Source organism: Triturus cristatus, chromosome 4_2 (genome assembly GCF_964204655.1).
Source record: "Triturus cristatus chromosome 4_2, aTriCri1.1, whole genome shotgun sequence".
Taxonomy (NCBI): domain Eukaryota; kingdom Metazoa; phylum Chordata; class Amphibia; order Caudata; family Salamandridae; genus Triturus; species Triturus cristatus.
This window is the reverse complement of record NC_140586.1, coordinates 872,689,362-872,709,649: the sequence shown is the minus strand read 5'-3', so window position 1 is coordinate 872,709,649 and position 20,288 is coordinate 872,689,362. Positions and strand designations below refer to the sequence as shown.

Genomic DNA, 20,288 nt, shown 5'->3' with positions numbered 1-20,288 from the left:
ATTTTACATATTGATTAACGATTTAAGCTTGACAATAAGTAGATGGGGGGCGTGGCTTGCAGCAGGCGAAGATGACCGCACTTTGAGTGTGCTCCGCTAGCCATCATCAGATAACCCCTACAATATCCGGCATAATCCGAAGAAGGAGGCCTCAGTGGGGGCTGACATCGGAGGGGAGGAAGTGAGATGGGTGGGCAGACGGAGTGCCGTGGGTAAGCATGAGACCACGAAAAAACGTAATGCGGGAGCAGCAATTGGAGAATCAAATGTAATTCAGTGAGGTCCACGCTGGTATGCATAAACCCGGACTAAGCCGACTGGCTATGTGAGGGGCTTCGCTGCTGCGGCTCCCGGCCGTGCGACAAGACTACACCGAGCCGTGCGAAGGCCCCAAGGAACCTGAGCTGCAGGAAACAGCAAAATTGATCCTGGTGCTCCGAAGATGACAGAGGTAAAGAGATAGCCTCCAACTGCGGCAGTGGGGGCAGGCAACATCAGAATGCAGGGACAGTGTCCAGGTTCGGTGTCTGGCTTCCTCCCACCCCACGGTGAATAGAAGAGACAAGCAACATAGAAGAAACAAGCACCCAGGTGAGCGGCTGGCTGGGAAGCCAGTGCAGCGTTACACCTGATTAACACTGAGGCCCATAGAGGACAGCTGCAAGTAGAGACCGCGCCAAGTCAGGGACTTTGGAAGCACCCCCAAACCCTCCCCCTGTGCCTGGAAATGAGCATAACACCCTCCATGCTGAGGGACCTCCTGTAGGGAGCGAGGGCCCTCAGTAAGAGATAACTTATAAAGCAACATAGAGTTGACTGCCGCCTCTGGCTCCCCCATCACGGGAGGTGCACACCTGTGGTCCGATTAAGGAGGTGAAACAGAGCGGACTAGAAAAGCAGGGCAGCGCTCCTACCCTGGGCAGGAAAAAGTTGGATGCTCCCTGGAGATAGCGACTCAGACGCCACGTGAGAGAGGAAGCAGTGTTATTGCCCAAGAAACCGGGAAAGGATTGCAGAGGTGTGAGGATATTGCTGATCCCAAAGACTTTGCGAAGCCACTCTGCGACGAGGCAATGCAGAAAAAATGGTCTGCACCAAAGGCACGGGCTTGGGGCAGGCCAACCACATTGATAATATTCAGTTGCCATGAGCCGCGAGCGGGGAGCAGCTGCGGCGCTTACATAACCCGGGGAGGAAGAGCAAATGCCAGACACCTCCCTAAAGGACATTATGAAAGCAATTAGGGATCTACGAGGCACACTGGAACCTAACCTTGACTCGTGACAGAAGAAGTCAACCTACTAAGGGTGGACTTTCGTAAGCTTGCAGACAAAATGTCAACCGCTGAGGTAAGCATTGGAGGCCTACAGTCCAAAACCATGCTGCTAGAAGAGCAGGTAACGATGTTGACGAAGCAGCAAACTGAAATTATGATGCGGCTTGAAGATCAAGAGGGCAGAGCGCGCGGCAATAAAATTCGAGTGGTGGGAGTCCCGCAGGGCATGGAAGGACAAGTGACAGACTTCTTCCTAGAAGATTTAGTCCTCCATACTCTGAAACCAAAACAATTGTCCACCTTTTTCTCTGTTTTTTTCCAGACTTTACACTCCAGGTTCAGCGCCAAAGACAAACATTTGATGCAGTTAAAAAAGCCCTCGGGGACAAAAATCTAAAGTATATGATGTTGTTCCTGGCCAAACTCAGGGTGTTGGTTGAGGGGAAAACATATTTCTTTATGTCTCCTGAAGAGGCCTGGGAGTGGTTGGAGGGTTGGGGGACAGTCGGGTGGAAGAGCGATAAGGGTTGAATGTCCACCACGACAGAGCACGAACTGAGGAGGCAAGAATCCGATTCCCTGACCGGACAATCTGACCAGCCACCAAAGACAAATAAATGACATTCCAATGGTGGGGTGAAGATAAAGGTGTCTCTCTCTCCTGTAGTAGGAAATAAAGTGACTAATAAATAGAGAAGAGGAGTGAGGCCTCCAGATCTCCATATCTGAGACCTCAATCTAGGATCAGAGACTTGTCCCAGAACATTTAGGTGGGTGCCGGCGACAGCCCTTAAGTGCTTCCTCTAATGTAATAAGGGTATTAAAGTATCCATTTTAAATAACAAGTTTGTCTGTGCTGGCGGCATGCACACCACCCCTCAACTGTTATAATACTACTGTCACAGCGACAGGCACTCTGCACGTTGGGGAGGTGGGGGGTTCATTACTCACCTAGCAGGGTTTCAGGGAGTGGGGGCGGGGGAATTGTTTGTCGGTATTGGTAAATTAATCAATGTTGTTCATGTTGAACGTATTCAATGCATAATACACACACTCATTGGACTTAGCATACACATAAAACCAGTACCAGCTGTAACCTGGCACATCCAAGAGGGAAAGGGAGAGCGCTATATGAAGTATATGGACCTGGAATGTATTGTAAATGGCCTAGGAAACAAGATTAAACGGACACTTGTCCTGCAATATATTAAACGCCACGCCCCGATGTGATATTGTTACAGGAGACACATTTGAAGGGAAAATACTACAGGGCCCTAGGCCGCTTCGGCTACAGACTGGCGGCCTATTCTGGATACTCGATGGGGGTGGGTATTCTGATGCAAAGCGCCCTGCCTCTCACAGTCGACAGGATATGCTGGGATGATGATAAGTGCTACACGGCAATAGCAGGCAGATGGGAGGGGTGCACATTCACTTTCTGTTCGTTCTACAATCCCCCTGCATACAAATATCCTCCCAAAAATTAGCTCACTGATAATGGGCCTGCCTACGGGTACCCTTCTAGCCGGTGGTGATACTAATGTGGTAGCAGACTCGGACCTGAACCGGTCCAGCGCATCTGGGGGGTATAGGAGGGACCATATCTTGCCGGGTTTTCTGACAGCAATGGGCTTAGTGGATCTCTGGAGGGCCCTTAATCCTTATGATAGGCATTATACATACTACTCGGCACGACATGGATCATTTTCAAGGATAGACTGTTTACTATTTACTCATGCTTCACAGTCAGATTGGGTGCTTTGTGAGGCTGATGCGCATGGCAAGAGGCATCTCAGACCACTCCTCGTTAATCGTTGCTCTTGAGGGGCCAAGTACGAGTAAAGCGGCATTCCCTAAAATAGACCCCTGGTATCTGAAAGACCCAGACTTAAAAGGACTTCTCGAAGAAGGGCCCGATCTATATTTCAAAGAAAATGAGGGATCAGTGGAGTCCCATCAAATCCTCTGGGAGGCCTTTAAAACAGTGCTACGGGGACAAGCCCAGGCATTGATGGGGAGGGAGGGAGAAAGGAAGCTATACTGCAACTTCTGACCCTTGAGTGCGACATACAATCCCTGGAGCGAGAGGCGATTGCTGGTGGGAGCGCAGAGACATGACATAGGTTAGTCATGCGTCAGCAAGAATTCCGCGCCCTAGCGGATAACGCAGCGTGAGCTTATGCACTCACCACGCAGCACAGACGTTTTTTATGACATAGGGGATAAGGCCTCTAGACCATTGGCCTGGCTAGACAAAAGAGATAGAGAGAGGTCATGGGTGGTGGGGATCAGAGACGAACTGGATATCCTCCAGACAACTAATGTGGGAATAGCGGAGTAGTTTGCCTCCTACTATGAGATTCTCTATGCCCCGGTTATCGCAAGAACTAGCAGAGATTGTGAGGAGTTCCTAGTGGACTTCTCGCTTCCAACAGTCAGTGTGGATGAGCGCCATGCCCTGGAGGCTGATTGACAGTGGAGGAGCTCGCCAATGCCCTGGGAGCCTTAAAATCCGGGAAAGCGGTGGGTCCGAATGGACTTCCGGTTGAGAGTTATAAGGGCTTGGCTTCAAAAATTGCGCAACCCATGCTTCGAATGTTTGAAGAAGCGAGAGAGGGAGGCTCATTGTCTAGAGATCAGCGTACAGCCACAATTGTGGTAATACATAAGACGGGTAGGCCCCCAGAAGCTGCAGCTCGTATAGGCCGATCTCCCTACTGAATGTTGAAACAAAGGTGCTTGCCAAAACCCTAGCAAACAGACTAATGACGTCCTGGCCACAATTATTCATATAGACGGTGCTGATGTCTTCAGATACCTCAATGGCCTTTGATAGTATAGAGTGGCCCTATTTATTTGCTGTGCTTTCCCGATTGGGCTTCGGACTCAAATTCTGTAGTTTGGTAGGATTGCTCTACCGAGGTCCACTCACCAGAGTAAGGGTTAACGGAGCATTATCAAGAAGTTTCGAATTGGGTAGGGGTACCGGACAGAGTTGCCCCTTGTCGCCGCTGCTATTTGCTCTGGCGCTGGGGCCGCTGGCACATTGGGTCAGAGTTGACCCCATGATCTGGGGCATAGTGGTGCCGGGGGAATAGTCCTTCACATATTTGAGCTCTTTGGATGCTACTCGGGCTACACCATAAATTGGTCCAAGTAGTTAATGTTCCCAGAGAGCTGTGCCGCCCGATAGTTATAGAAGGCTTCAAATACAAAGGCATCTATGTAACTCGTAACCAACAAACATTCCTGTAACGGAACCTTTTCCCCCCACTGAACAGACTCCACACCAACATAATACATTGGCGCACTCTACCACTGACTTTAATGGGTAGAGCGGCGTTGTATAAGATGAAGACCCTGCGATGCCTTTCGTACATCCTGCAAAATACCCCCTACACAATTACGCAGTCCCTTTTTAAGCAGATAGCCCCAAAACTATGCTCTCTGCTATGGCAGGGAGGCACACCCGAATAGCCCTACATAAATTGCAAAGGGGGGTCTACAAAAGGGGTCTGGTGGTTCCAGATATTAAACTCTATTACTGGGCCTCGCAGCTCATGGTAATAAATGATTGGGTGTATGCTAATAGGGAGGAACCGGCTTATAGGGTGGATAGAGAAGCGATGCCGGGCGGGGACTATGAGCATCTTCTGTATGCTCGAAAGGCATGTCAAGATTAGCCTACGCACACAGCAGTTGTAGTCAAATGCTGGAATGAGGCAAATAGGTACTTGGGCTGGCAAGATCGACTGACGGGCATGAAGCCCCTGTGGCGGGGTGACCGACTGAGCGAGGTAGCCATGCTTAAGGGATTCAGGGGATGGCAGGCTATAGGTGTTGAGCATCTGGGGGATGTGTGGAGAGATAGGGGGCCTCTCTCCTTTGACGATCTCCAACAAGAATACACCCCGACTCCCTCCAAGAGATTTTCATATATAAGATTCGTACATGCTCTACAAATTCACATACAACGAGGCCCCACCATCCCTGATTATTCACTGCTAGAAGACAGGCTATTAGCAGACCCTATTTCAGATAAAGCGACAGCCACAACATATAGGAAAGTAATGAATAATGCCCCAGACACGCTGACCTCCCTTAGAAGAGCCTAGATAGATGACCTGGGTAACATTGACGATGAGGATTGGTCGGAGGCACTGTAGAGCCCCAGAAACATAGCGATCCGGGCACGTTTCAGACTAGTGTAACTTAAAATACTTCATCCCTCATACTACCCCGTACATCACTACACAGATGAGGGAAGGCCCAGACAGCACTATGTGCAAGGGGCTGTCAACAAGAGGGCTCCTTCTTCAATAGATTATGGGAATGCCCAGTGATCACCTCATTCTGGAGGGGAGTAACAGTGATAATGTCAAGGGTATTGGGGATGGAGATATCGTTAGATGCCAGATGGCTGCTAATGATGATTAAAGGAGAGGGGCACTGGCTTAGACATAATAGGATCTGGCTGGCCCTGTGGGCAGGGGTAGCAAAACGCAATATAGCAAGACACTGGGGAGCGTACCTCCCCCCATCAGTGACAGATTGGGAGGCTGACTTGGACTGGTGCCAACGAGCGGAAGAAGTAATATACAAAGGTAGAGGGTGCCTGAAGAAGTGGGAAAAGATATGGGGGCATATGATCAAGAACGGTGTTAAAAGTATCGCCGCTTTAGCAGCAGAAAAACTGCCGCTAAAGCGGCGATAATGGGCTTGATAATATGCCCTTGAGAATTGCAATAGAAGCCCATGTTCACACCAGAACATGGGTTTCTATTGGAATTCACAAGGGCATATTATCAAGCCCATTATCGCCGCTTTAGCTGCAGTTTCCTGCCGCTAAAGTGGCGATGATTGTAACGCCGTTCTTGATAATATGCCCCATGGTCCCCATGGCAAAAGTACAGGGGGATGTGAGACTCCTGGCGCAAGACAGCACATGCCTTCCAGGCAAAAATGCTAATTTGATACTGCCCGCTTCAGCTACACAGTAGTGTAACAAAAGAAAATACTAGGTTGTTTCTAATGTAACTGTATTTCCAAGATTTCGCCATGCCGTATTACTGCTGTCAAATTTAACCCAATGATATGTGTTGAATCGCAATCCATTTAAGGATGTTTGTGAGCTGGTTTAATAAAAAGATTTAAAAAAAAGACAGATGTAGATATTGTATGGTTAATTTTATTGACCACGAATAAACAAATTAAATATAAATTGACATTTGCAAAAATTCTGCGCTCCCTGAAGCAGTAAATCTTCGAGGAATTCCCGTCCAGCTGCTGCAGGTGGAATCTGGTGATTTTGTCAATGGTTATTTATTAATGCTCTGAGAAGTGGTGCAGAAAAAAAATTACTATTTAGTCACTTATTGCATGTCTGGTACATATAGAAATATGTACAAAGATGGAGGTATTACATTTGAGGTCCAGTGATTCTCTTTTTCATGTAACAAAACGAAGGTTCGTGTTCCTTCCCTCCTGTGCCTAGAGAAGGCGGCATCAAGGCGCTGCCTCAGCCTTTCACCCTTGCAAGGTGAGCGCTACTAAAATATTTACACAAGGGCCAAGATTTATCAATGGATTTCATTGCCGTTGCGTCATGCAGGGTGACGCAAGGGTGACATAAGGGCAGCGCAATCCTTAACTCAGATGTACCCAGCCATGTAAGGCCATGGTGTGTGGCCCTGCGTGGCTTGGTAAATCTGGAGTAATGCAGGGCAGCGTAAGTCGCTGTCCTGCATTACCGTGTTCCGGGAAGGCATTTCATGCCTGGAGAGTGTGTTTTTCAACGCATCCACCCATTGCTATGGCAAATTCCCAGATTTACAGAGAGTAGTAAACCTAGGAATGCGTCAAAATTGTGTGCCTTCCTGATAGAGGCGCAACAAGAAGAAAAATCTTTATTCCTCCTTGTTGTTTAATCTTTCTACGTATGCTGCATTCTGCAGCACACTTAGAAAGAGGAAAAAGCCTGTAATTATTTTTTGTGCATGAATGTGTCCTATCCTACACAAAAACAATCCTACCTGTAAAAGTGGCTCGCGTACACCCTTGCACGGGCGCCCACGATTGGTGCTAGGCAGCACATAGTGTACCTGCGCAGTGAGAGAACAGGAATTCAGAATATGTCAGTAAACATGGCCCATTCCTGTCATCTCTCCATTTGACGCAGCGCAGCAAAGCAAGTTGTCTTGCTGCATTTCGACGCATCAAAGGATGATAAATGTGGCCCAAGTTGCATGGAAGCACATGCTGTTTCCTCTATGTATAGAGTTTTCCAACCACAGAGCAAGGGGCATATTTACAAAGAGTTAGCGCTGCCGCAGCATATTTATTTTTGGCAGAGCGCCGGCACAATCAGTGCTCCACACTGCTCCATATTTACAAATTGACGCATTGGGCCCAATACATCAGTTTGTACAGGCCTGCGTCATATTATACCTGCGCCAGGTATAATGTATGCAGGGCAGGCGTTCCCATGTTAAAAGACACTTAGAACTCAAGCAGTGAAATTTACAACTTTTCACTGTGTCACTCTACGACTTGACTGCTTCAAAATCCCTACATCTTCTCGAACCAGGTGTAAGGATTGACGCAAGGCTTTTAACATGGGACTCGCTTCTGTGTTCTGACGCATTCCTGGAGTTACGTCAGTCTTATGACCAGCTCCAGCAATGCGTCACTTTAGTGCCAACAGATGCGTCAGAAATTCTGATGCATCTGTCAATCCTTGCGCCATGGAGCCCTATATTGTAAATACAGCACATCCATGGCGTTGTTAGGGCATTTACGGCAGGCGCAGAAATCTGACGCATGGATGCTGATGCGTCAGTTCTTGAAAAAACACCCCAAATGTGTGAATTGGACTATCAGGAAGGTTAACGCCCCTTTGTGCACCCCTCCCGTCTCTGTTACGTCATGGAGCTGTGATGGTAACTGTATCCTTCTACAGACGGTGTCCTAATGGAGTGCACTCATGTGACCAAGGCCTGGATATCCGCATCCATGAGCAGCAGCTGGGTACATTGCTGCAGCTACTAAACCTGTGGCGTCTGCAGCACAAGGGTGAAATACCAACCTTGTCACTAGATAGCCCTGTAGAGCATATACCACAAGTGTGCGGTACCGCAACCTGTCACAAGATGTCCCAACAGAGCAAGCACCACAAGTGTACAGTACTTGACCCTGTTACTAGATGTCCCTATAGAGCAAGCAATATAAGTGTGCAGTACCCCACCCTGTCACTAGATGTCCCTGAAGAGCACACACCCCAATGCTGCAGCATCACAACCTATCACTAGGTGTCTCTGTAGAGAAAGAAGCACAAGTATGCAGCGCTGTACAGTGTCACTAGATGTCCCTGTATACCAAGTGCCACAATTGTGCAGCACTGCGCCTTGCTAGTAGGTGTCCCTGTAGATGAAGAAGCAGAAGGGTGCAGTACCGTACGCTGTCACTAGATGTCCGTGTTGGAAAAGCATCAGAACAGTGCAGCATCTTCCACATTACTGCATTTGTCTGTAAAATATGCAGCACTAAGGAGCAGTCCCAGCCACCGATATTACATGTCCGTATAGAGTCTGATGCAACACTACTGACCACACATAGGGGCATATTTACAAGCTGGCGATAAAACATTATCGCCGCTTTTGCGGCCGTTTTCCGCGGAAAAGTGGCGATCATTTTATCGCCTAATTAGCAAGGCCACGCTAACGCGTGAAACCTTGCTTTAGCGTGGGGATTCCTAACGCCCAGCTTTGCATCTCTAATGAGATGCAAAGGGAGCGTTCCTGACCTAACATGACAGGAGAAATGTCGCTAAGCGACATTTCTCCTATCATCAAGCCCCACGCTATGAAGCATAGCGGCAGGAAAAGTAGCAATAACTCCTGTTATCGCTACTTTCCTTACGCCTGCTTCAGGACTGACTTAGCCATGATATCCTATGGAAGGTGGATATCATGGCTAAGTTTGTGAGTCCCTATCAGCAAGCTAACGCCACACTACGTGAGATTATCGCTGGGTTTCCAGCGATAATCTCACGTTAGGCAGTTAGCGTGAGGATTTTTATCGCTGAGGAGATAAGCGTTGCTAATAGCACGCTAACTCAGCGATAAAAATCCACGTTACCCGGCGATAATTATCCTCACGCTAAGAGTGCTGAGCGATAAAGCCGGGTGTTGCTGATATGCCCCATAAGCTCCAGATTTATCAAGCCTTGCATTGCTTATATTTACAAAGCCACACATGGGGAGATTTGCATCACCTTGTGTGGCTTTCCAAAGAAATGCCACAAAACGCAGCTCCTCTGGTTGCGTTGCGGTACAGTGCATCTGGAAGGCATTCCATGAGTGGAGCAGGGGTGTTCCCATGGATTTTGACACATTCCTAGATTTACTAAAGCTAATAAACCTGGGAATGCATCAAAATGCTACCCCTTCCCCAGCGAGGCGTGGCAAGGAGAAGTATTTTTTATTTCTCTTCATAACCTTTCCATGTTCACATTCTGTCTCTCCACATGCAGCAGAACGTGCACATCTTGCACTGTAGGTGAAATAATTGCAGTGTTTTGTGAAGGCTAGCTGTCCAAGAATAAAATGTTGTTCATCCCAAGCTCCAAGTGATGAAGTTGTTTACATAAAATGTTACTCAGAGCAGTCTTTTCTGTTGTGGTTTAGAAAGTTTGGGCCTCATCTATGAGGCTTTGCCGTAGGGCAGCGCCACAGGCCTTCCTGATGCGCTGCCCTACGGCAAAAGAGAAGGGCAGGAATGCGCCATATCCATAAGATACGGTGCATTCCTGTCCTTTTCCCCTGCGCCGGCGCACAAGGGGCTGCGTGGGCCAAGGCAGGCACCTTTGCACCATGGGCAGTGTCACAAAGCCATGCATGTTGCTGGGAATGCCACCAGCAACACCCATTGCACACCCTTTTAGCACAGAAAACTGCATTAAAGGGAATAAGGTTTACAAGGCAGCGTTAAGCCAAAGAAAGTGGCTAAGTGCTGCCTCGTAAATATGGAACAGTCTCACAAAAAGTGACGTTACGGCGGGGCAAGGGGCTTTATAAATGAGACCCTTCAGTGATATTGTAAGTCTCTCATCGCTGTTTTCACGCAGCGATGCATCACTTCTCATAAATAAGGCCCTCAGTTCTCTCACCCCTTTAGACTGAATTCACATAGGGCCTTATTTATGAGAAGTGACGTGTCATTGCATGAAAACAGCGATGCGTCACTTCTCAGTGCGCCTTCCTTGTGACATGATGATGCGTCATATTTACTGTATCACACATCAGTCGCAAGGAATGACAGATACATCAGTATTACTGACATATCTGTCTGCTCAAAATTGACGCATTGCTGGAGTTGTGTCGGAGGTGTGACGCAACTCCAGCAATGCAGGGGGGGGCCATGAATATAGCACTGCGTCACCCTTAAACCTGCTATGAGGGAGGCGTAACGATTTGACACAAGGGGGTCCTAGTATTGGCGCACTGACATGTTATAGATTTCAATGCTCCACTTCTACGAGGCTTGGATGTGGAGAACACCCACCCGGCATACATTATACCTGACGCAGGTATAATGTGGTGCAGGGCTTTACAAAAGGATGCATCTGCTTAGATGCGTCACTTTGTAAAGGGGCCGCAACGTGGTGCATATTTTACTCTGCCGCTGCGTCACAAAAAGTGACACAATGGTGATGCAAAAGTGACCCAGAGGCTCAGAAATAAACCCCTCAGGGTATAATAGAGAGTAAGTAACATGCCTACACACACCTTGACTGTGAGGGCTTTAAGTAATGGTCCACCCGGGCCAAATCACCTCCATTGCGCACAGAAAGCTTCATATAATACGACAAGGAGAGTATGACTGAACGGCTCATCTTATGAGGTATTCATTAATCATGAACATGAAGATGCTGGACCTTCCGAGGCAAGAAAGCTGCACGATCAATTATACCTCGATCTGTTACAACAATTACAGCGAATCCAATAAAGGTGGAATGAACAGCAAGCCGCGGCCAATCCATCTGCATCGACCATTGTTGGCTGGATACCTCAGGTTGGTGAAGTAATGGTTGAAAATCTGGGAGAAAAGGCATCCGTATCAGCCTCGATAAAAGCCATGCAAGAAATTGCTACAGAAGAAAAAAACAAGAGAATAATGACTCCACTAATGTTAGCTATAAAGAAGAAGTGGCAGGTATCCATCGACTCAGAGAAGCCATGCTATTCGGCTCGTCTTCTATAGTCGACCAATGCTGTAAGTAAACACCTCACCAACTATGCCCCTCTCTTAATACCCTCCAACTGAAAGGCAACCAGGAACTCGCACAGATCAACAAGTGGAGAGCACTGTGGTGACTGACAAAGAGCAGGAATATGAAGTGAAGTGATTGAGATCCCTGCATATATCACTGATATGGGGTGCGGGCGGCGAAGGGCGGCTATCTAAAACACATGCCCCTTTGGCGGAAGGTGGGTTGGGTGCGCCAAACTATGAACTGTATCACGACGCTGCTCAGCTTCGGTTGCCAATGCACGGGTTGTCTGACAAACAGTCCTGAGAAGGATGAGATCATGGCAGTGTTGGGTGACACCAATGTACTAAGGGGCATATCAGCAACAACCGGCGATAATTATCGCTCAGCGCTCTTAGCGCGAGGATAATTATCACCGGCTAGCGTGGATTTTTATCGCTGAGATAGCGTGCTAGTAGCGACGCTTATCTCCTCAGCGATAAAAATCCTCACGCTAACTGCCTAACGTGAGATTATCGCTGGAAACCCAGCGATAATCTCACGTAGTGTGGCGTTAGCTTGCTGATAGGGACTCACAAACTTAGCCATGATATCCACCCTCCATAGGATATCATGGCTAAGTCAGTCCTGAAGCAGGCGTAAGGAAAGTACCGATAACAGGGGTATTGCTACTTTTCTTGCCGCTATGCTATGATGATAGTGTTGTCAGGATTTGATTATGAATGTTACTCGTCTGTCCGAGATTTAATTCTGAGGAATGATATTAGTCATGCCACATTTGTGGTACAATCATGTCCCTAGACAGAACTTAGGTTTGCTACCAACTACTAACACTTTTTATATTTCCTCCCATGAAGTCCTTATATGACATTTTAAATGAAACTAAGTATTTAGGCGATGATATTCTAAGTATGACAACGAAATGTTATACTTTCCATTACATATTCCCACATGCCACTTGATTGAATCAACTTATATGACTAACTTATTTGTTACTGTAATTAGCTAATGTGATGTAAATTTGATGTTGGGATCAACGTGTAGTAAAATTATGAAATGTTGATTACTCCAATGACTTTATGTTGGTTTATACCTGTCAATGGACGTCTTATTTAATCTTGATGGAAATTGAGTCCAATTGAATTTGGTCATTTTTATGCATGTAGAATTTTGTTTATTGTATTGTTATAATTGTCTGTGCCTAGTCCTCATGTGTGTTATTTATACTGTATATTTTTTACTAAAATCTGTTGCAGCTCTGAAGAAGTCCCGAGGTGGACGAAACGTGTCGGTTGCTTTAGCTGTTTTGGATGTTTTAATGTGTATATGACAAATAAAAATAAAGAAGATTGCTTTGAAAAGAAACATCACGGATATAGACTGATTTAAATTATATTGGACATTTTGAGTGGTGCATCTTGTGCTGTTTTTTCACTTTCACTCCAGGGGCTGGAATAGCACTGTGTTGGCGGGTGCTAATCAAGATTGCACACTCATGGTGAATTGAAAATATCACCAACAGATATGATGGGTTAATCACAAATCCAGTTCTGTCCTAGAGGGTTACCGCTAGCCTTGTTTCTTTATGATTATGGCTCTCCCACACCTTCTTTATGTGGGAAAGAACACGCCACATAGACTATCTGACGCCTTCCTTCTCACTATCGAGCGGGAACTGCGAACCCTGCTGTGGTGCAGTGGGATGCCACGGATAGCGTTCCATAGGCTCCAGAGGGGAGAGGACCATAGAGGGATGAGAGCGGGGGGATACCCATCGGCATTATACCAGGGGGGACGTGGACGGCAGCTTCTGCACATACTCAGACGGTGGTGCAAGTATGGCACGCCGCCACCAAGACACTAGGGTGTAAAAATAGATTAACCCACCAGACCCCACTGTGGCATAGTAATGGGCTAAAAGAGGTAGGGAAACTCAATGGATTTCGTAGCTGGAGCAATCTGGGAGATGCGTCACGTTGTAAAGCCTTGCGCCACATGTAGGCGTTCCTGCACAGGGGGGGGCTTTCCGGCGCAGGAACGCCTCCTAAAAGTGGCTGAGTGAAATCTACAAGATTTCACTCAGTCACTTTTAGACCCATGCTGCGTCAAAACCCTGCGCCTGCCTGAAGCAGGCGTAAGGATTGACGTAGCATTAACAAGATAGGGCCCCCCAGAGCATTGCTGGAGCTGCGTTGCGCTTGCGAAGCAACTCTTTGCATTGCGCCACTTTTACGGCACTGATGCGTCACGCATCTGTGCCGTTTTTGCCCCATGGTGCGCCGCATTGTAAATGCGTCGCATCCATGGTGGTGGAGCTGTGGCGCACAATAACTGGTGCATCCCTGCTGATATGCAGGGATGCGCCAGTTATTGTAAATATGCTCCAAAGTACTCTGGTTCCCACCCAGCTCCTTCGGATCCATTAGTGACTCTTGCTGTCCTTCGCCTACCCTTGCAACTCGCGCCCAGCCTGTGAAGCGCTTCGACATCTCTGGGAGTGCTGCGGTGTCTGCGCCAGCGCCTTAACCCTCGCAGAGCGTTCACAGTCCAGGGAACGGGTGAGCCAACTCTGCTGCGCGCGCACGGCGTCCGCCGCCCTTTAAGGCAGGGCTGTACACTATGGGGCATATTTACAAGCCCCATGCGCCACTTTTGCGTCGCCGTTGCATCACTTTTGTGACGCAGCGGTGGCACAAAGCTAGCGCCATGCTGCGACAGATTTACAACGTGACGCATCTAGGGAGAGCGTCACGTTGTAAAGCCCTGCGCCACATTAAACCCGCGTCAGGTTTAATGTATGCAGGGTGGGCGTTACGTCGCAAAAAGCCTCGGAAAAGTGACGCAGCGAAATCTACAAGATCTCACGCAGTCACTTTTCCGACGCTGGTGCGTGAAATCCTTACACCTGCTTCAAGCAGGCGTAAGGCGTGACGCACCATGTTAGGGATAGGGCAGGTTGAAACAGTGCTGGAGTTGCGTCGTGCTTGTGACACAACTTCAGCACTGCGCCAACCTTACGCCGGCAGATGAGTCACACATCTGCTTGTCCTTGCGCCACGATGCACCGCATTGTAAATGCGGCGCTTCTGCAGTGGCGCATGGGAAAACTTGCGTGACGCATCTTCCCTAGCGCATCCCTGCTGATTTGCAGTGATGCGCCAGGGAACATAAATTTGCCCCTAAATCTTTAAATACTATGGGGCAGATTTACAAGCCCCTTGTGCCTCATTTCACCGCCGTTGCGTCACTTTTGTGACGCAGCGGCGGCGCAAATCCTGTGCCATGGTGCGGGGTACTTACAACGTGACGCATCTGGGATGCGTCATGTTGTAAAGCCCTGCACCACAAGTAGGCTGTAATGATGTAACATGGCTCCATGCCAGAACACTAGGCATGGAACCAGCTTGTTCTGAGGTTCTGTCATGTGAGGGTTCTATGATGACAGTTGATATGCTGGCTGTTGGTTGAGGCTGTAATAAATACCTCTTACCACATATCTTCATCTGGTGTGGATTTACTTTATTACACTGGCGACGTTTGGGCGGAGAAAAGAACCCAGAGGAAGGGACAGCCTCAACAACAACAAAGAAGGAAGAGCTTGGATTATTTCAGAGAAAAAAAGGTGATAACTTACAGAGACGTGCTGGATGAGGATCGAGCGTTTTGAAGCATGTTCAAGCAGTGAAAAGTGGGAAATTGCGGTTGTAAGAGCCTTGTGGAAAGCTGTTTGAGCAGGTACTGAGGATCAAAGTGGTCTCTGTATGCTTCTCAGTGAGCAATTGAAAAAGGACTGAAGGCTGTGGGAAAGGTTGGCGGCCATCTTGAGTGTGGTGAAAGGAGAAGAACAAGCCAGACTAACTAAAGAAAATAGACCGGATGTTTGGTTGCGGCCATTTTGAGTGAGGAAAACGATCCGAGATTGCTCAAAGAGGAAGCAAGCCCAACTGCCTGGAGAAAATGGACTAAATGTTTCATGGCGGCCATCTTAGATGAGGAAGAGTTTGGTTGCGGCCATTTTGAGTGAGGAAAACGATCCGAGATTGCTCAAAGAGAAAGTAAGCCCAACTGCCTGAAGAAAATGGACCAAATGTTTTGTGGCGGCCATCTTAGATGAGGAAGAAGGAATTTTTTCTTATATATATATTTTTTTTTAATTTCTTTTTTGCAGCACAAGTGTTGGAGGACATCGAAGAAGATCATCGACGGTCTATTGGAAGTTGAGAATTGGACGGAGACTGGATAAGGATCACTATATTGGTTGGTGGTCAGGGGAATAAACGTTTCTTTTGAAACTTGATGACACTTGTGGAATACAAGTATTTGAGCGTTGTAAATTGAATTAAACTGAAAAGGTCATCTGCAGTGACAAACACACCATCAACAAACGTGTTTGATATAGCGGTATCGTGCTGGGACATATGATGACTGACACATCTTTTGGACTTTAAGCACTTTTAGCAACTAGTTGGGTTGTGGGGAAGTAGTGATTTACACCTCTTGTGAGTATGCAGAATGTTACAGCGCCGCCGTTTTTCTTGTCAGATCCAGGAGAATCGGTTATTAAGTGGAAGAAATGGAAAAAGATTTTTGAAAATTATGCCAGGGTGTGTGGAACGAATTTGAGTGGTGAAAGGAAGCAGGAACTTTTGTTACATTGTTTAGGGGGTGAAGGACAAGAGGTGTTGGAAAATCTACCTCCTTTGTCGCAAAATGATCAGAGGGGGTTGAATGAATATGAAATATATGCAAGACAACTAGATTTACATTACTTGCCAAAGATTAGTACTATTATGGAAAGGTACCATTTTGGTTTGCGGGAGCAAAGAAAAGAGGAGAGTGTGGAAGAATATATTACGGCTTTGCGGAAGTTGGCTTCAAGTTGTAAATTTGGGGCGTTGGTAGAGGAAAGGATTAGAGATCAGTTTGTGATGAGGTGTTGCAGTAATAAAGTGAGGGAAGAACTCTGGCTAAAGGACGAGCCACCGTTGGATGAGGTTATTAGTATTGCAAAAAGGGTAGAGCATATGTTAAAGTGTGTTGGAGAACTAAGTAAAGAACATAAAGAAGACAAGGTCAGTGTAAAAGCACAAGAAGTGGAGTGTCGAGCCATACAAAAAGATGAGAGGGAAAAAAATTATGAGGGTGTCTGCGAGAAAGGTGTTGTAATAGAAAAAAACGCAGGAAAGACACAAGGGAATAGGAGGTTTGCAACACCTTTTCAGGGAAATTGCTACAGATGTGGAAGATTTGGACACATGGCTAATGCAAGTGAGTGTCCTGCTAATAGGGTTACTTGCAATGTATGTGGAAAAAGAGGACATTTTGGAAAAAATTGTAGGATGAGGAATAGGAGAGATTCAAGATCAGAAATAAAGGAAGTCAGTTTTCAAGTTAGTGAGAGTGAGGTGGAACATCCCTCTGAGTGGGTTTTGGTGGGGGATGTTAGAGTCAAAATGAAATTTTATTCATGCTCTCACATCACGTTTCTCTCAAAGGATCTTTTTATGAAGAATTTTCAAGGAAGGAAGAAACTGTCCAAACCTAATATTAAACCTACGGGTTATGGTGGGTTGCCAATTAAGTTATTAGGTTATTTTGATGACTGCATTGAGTACAATGGTAGGTTCACTGATGCTAGGATTTATGTTGCTGAGAGGGGTGATAATTTGTTGAGCTGGAGTCATCAAGCTCGTTTGGGTGTCATTCTCAATCCTAATGCACATCCATCTGTTCAGGTACAATCTATTGAGGGTGACGAAAACAAGTTTGTGAGAGCGTTTGGTGAATTGTTCAGTGACACCTTGGGGTGTTTAAAGGGGTACAATCACCATATTAAGTTGAAACAGGGTACAGTACCAGTTGTGGCAAAAGTTAGACGCATTCCCATTTGTATCCAAGATGCTGTACAAAAAGAGATAGATAAATTGTTGTCCACTGGTGTTATACAGCCTGTAGAGGCAACGGAGTGGTTAGCTCCCATTGTTGTGGCACGTAAACCAAATAATGAAATCCGTTTATGTGTGGATCTTCGTGCCTTAAATAAAGAAGTAGTGGTTGACAAGTTCCCACTTCCCAATATTGAGGAATTAGTATCATCGTTGGATGGTGCTGGTTATTTTACCACTCTGGATATGGCATCAGCATACCATCAGGTTCCGTTGAGTAAAGAGTGTCAAGAATTAACAGTTTTCATTACGCCAATGGGGGCCTTCAAGTTTTTGCGTATGCCGTTTGGGCTTTATTCTGCGGCCTCTGTATTCCAGAGGATTATGGAAGATCTTTTTAAAGGCATTTCAGGCGTAAAGTGCTACCAGGATGATGTATTAATATGTGGGAGAGAACATGATGAGAGGGTACATGCTGTGCTTAAAAGGATGCTTGATGCTGGGTTATCTCTTAGGCGAAGCAAATGTAAATTTGGAGTCACTGAACTGGACTATTTGGGTCATCATATTTCACGGCAGGGGGTAAGTCCAAAAAAGGATTTGGTGGACACTATTGAAATGTTAAAAGAACCGTGTACAAAAGATGAGGTTTCTTCATTCTTAGGTATGGCAGAATTTTATAACAAATTTATACGAAATTTTGCAGATAAGACAGTAAATCTAAGGAAATTGATGTGTACGAATGCAGAGTTTGTTTGGACGGAAGAGTGTAGTGCTGAGTTTAAACAAGTAAAAAATGATCTCAGGAATGCACCAAACTTACAAGCTTTTGTACCTGGGAATCCCACTTTCATTGTTAATGATGCGAGTATAAAGGGGCTGGGTGCTCTTCTCTTTCAGATCAGGAAGGGCCAAGAGGTGCTAATAGCTTGTGCTTCAAGATGTTTGAAAGGTGCGGAGATAGGTTATTCTGTTATAGAGAAGGAAGCGTTGGCAATTTTCTGGGCCATAAACAAGTTCAGAAAGTTTGTGTGGGGATCTTCTTTCGTTGTCAGGTCTGATCATAAACCGCTGAAAGAAATTTTTGAGAAGAAGGGTTTGGACTCAATTTCCTCGAGGATCAGGAGATGGGTCATTTCCTTACAGGAGTATAACTTCATGTTTGAATACATTCCAGGAAAGGCAAATGTAACGGCAGACTGTCTGTCGAGATTGGTGGAGGTGCTGGAGCAGAGTTTTCTGTTGAAAATCTATTGGGTTTTAAAGCTCCGGTTTGTCTATATGTGAAAAATTAAAAATATTAATTTGTAACGTTAATTATTTGTTTTGTGTAAATGTTCTGATTAACCAATACGAACTAACAAGAGAAAACTACACGTGGGAAAGCATTCATGTTGCTTAATAATAATGTGCAGGTTTAACTAAATGAATGTTGCTGAGTGCTGTTTGTTTTAAAGCACAAAACGCTTTTGAAATAACGTGTACTAATGCTTTTCTGTGTTGCAAAGGCTAGATAATTACATACACATAAGGGTATTAGTGGGGTTAACACTGTTTAATCACTATGCTGTGGTAACGTTGTTTTTGTCTCTTTTAATTAAGATGGTCCGTTTTGGCCTAGTAAAAAATGGCTGCCGTTTAAAGCCTGCATTTGAGTAGTCGAACTTTGATGAGAAGGCCTTGCTGAACATGGTCGAGAGTCACCTGACCACAGTCTTCGCCTGGTTTTAAAGTTTTCCGTGAGGACAGCAGCTCTGGGCGAGAGTCCAAGTGTCCTTGGAGGACAAAGGAGCCACAATGAACTTTGTGATTACAACGCTGGTCCCGAGGAAATAAGAATGTGAAAGAAAAATTTGCAAGACCCGAGTTTCCTGCTTCCGTCTTTTTATTTTTGTGATTTTTCTGAGCAGAGATTTTCCAAATGTAGCGATGCTACATCCTTTCCTGCTCGCTCTGCTCAACGGTTCAGCGGACGTTTAGAACATTTTATGTTTCTTTAATATTGCAAGTTTCCCTATAAATATTGTTAGCCTAGAGAGGGTCTAAGGCCACTTCTTCCCAAACCTGCGTTGGTGAGGATCGATGCTGTGAGGACGGCGACTCGGGAGACTTCTATTGAGAGACCTGTCCTGACCCATTTATGACATTTAGCTAAAATAGGTAATTATGAGAATAATGATTTGCTTTGATTGACTTTCTTTGACTAATTTTAGATAAAAGTACCGTTGTTTAAATACAGTGTTGGTGGTTATTTCTTGTTGTTTATTGAGTACTCTATTTTGATTATTGTTGTTTAGATCATGACTCAGGATAATATCAAACTGGTCTTATCGACCTCAGTGTAGATATAGGGTGTTTAGGAGTTTTCTCTCCACAGGTTCTATGCTGATAGAGTAATCGAGCGTGTGTTAGTGAAATGGGCCCAAGCGTATGATGTGTGCATGTGCGTGTATCTGTGAAATTACTCTATCCGTGGAAGTAGGGAGAATTTGTATGCCCTAATCTGCACCAGAGGTGGTAGAGAATGATAAATCTCAGGATGAAAATGATCAGTGTGATGCTGAGTGTGGCATAAGAGTTTGTGACGTTACGCTGGGGGCTGTAAAGGAAGATGAATGGAGGGATGAGTTGCAAAAGGATAGTGAATTGTGTTCTGTGATGTCTCTTTTGGAACAGCATAAGTCTTGAAGTCTGGTTAAACCTTGGTCCTTAGTTGCGAATGAGTTAGCTGTTGTTGATGGGGTTCTAATGAGGGGCACAAGAATGATTCCCCCATTGAGTTTGAGAGAAGTCATCGTGAACATGGCTCATGAAGGGCATATGGGCATTTCTAAAACCAAAGAGCGCATCCGACAGG

At 46.1% G+C, this 20,288-nt stretch overlaps 1 long non-coding RNA gene across 1 annotated transcript in view; it reads right to left on the bottom strand.

The window, feature by feature from the left end:
• The window catches only part of LOC146835296 (uncharacterized), a 28,905-nt gene extending 13,594 nt beyond the window's left edge, over nt 1-15,311 (bottom strand). The window contains exon 1 of the long non-coding RNA XR_014960710.1: nt 15,181-15,311. This is a non-coding gene — a long non-coding RNA (uncharacterized LOC146835296). The remainder of the gene's footprint in view (nt 1-15,180) is intronic.
• Between the last annotated feature and the right edge of the window lie 4,977 nt (nt 15,312-20,288).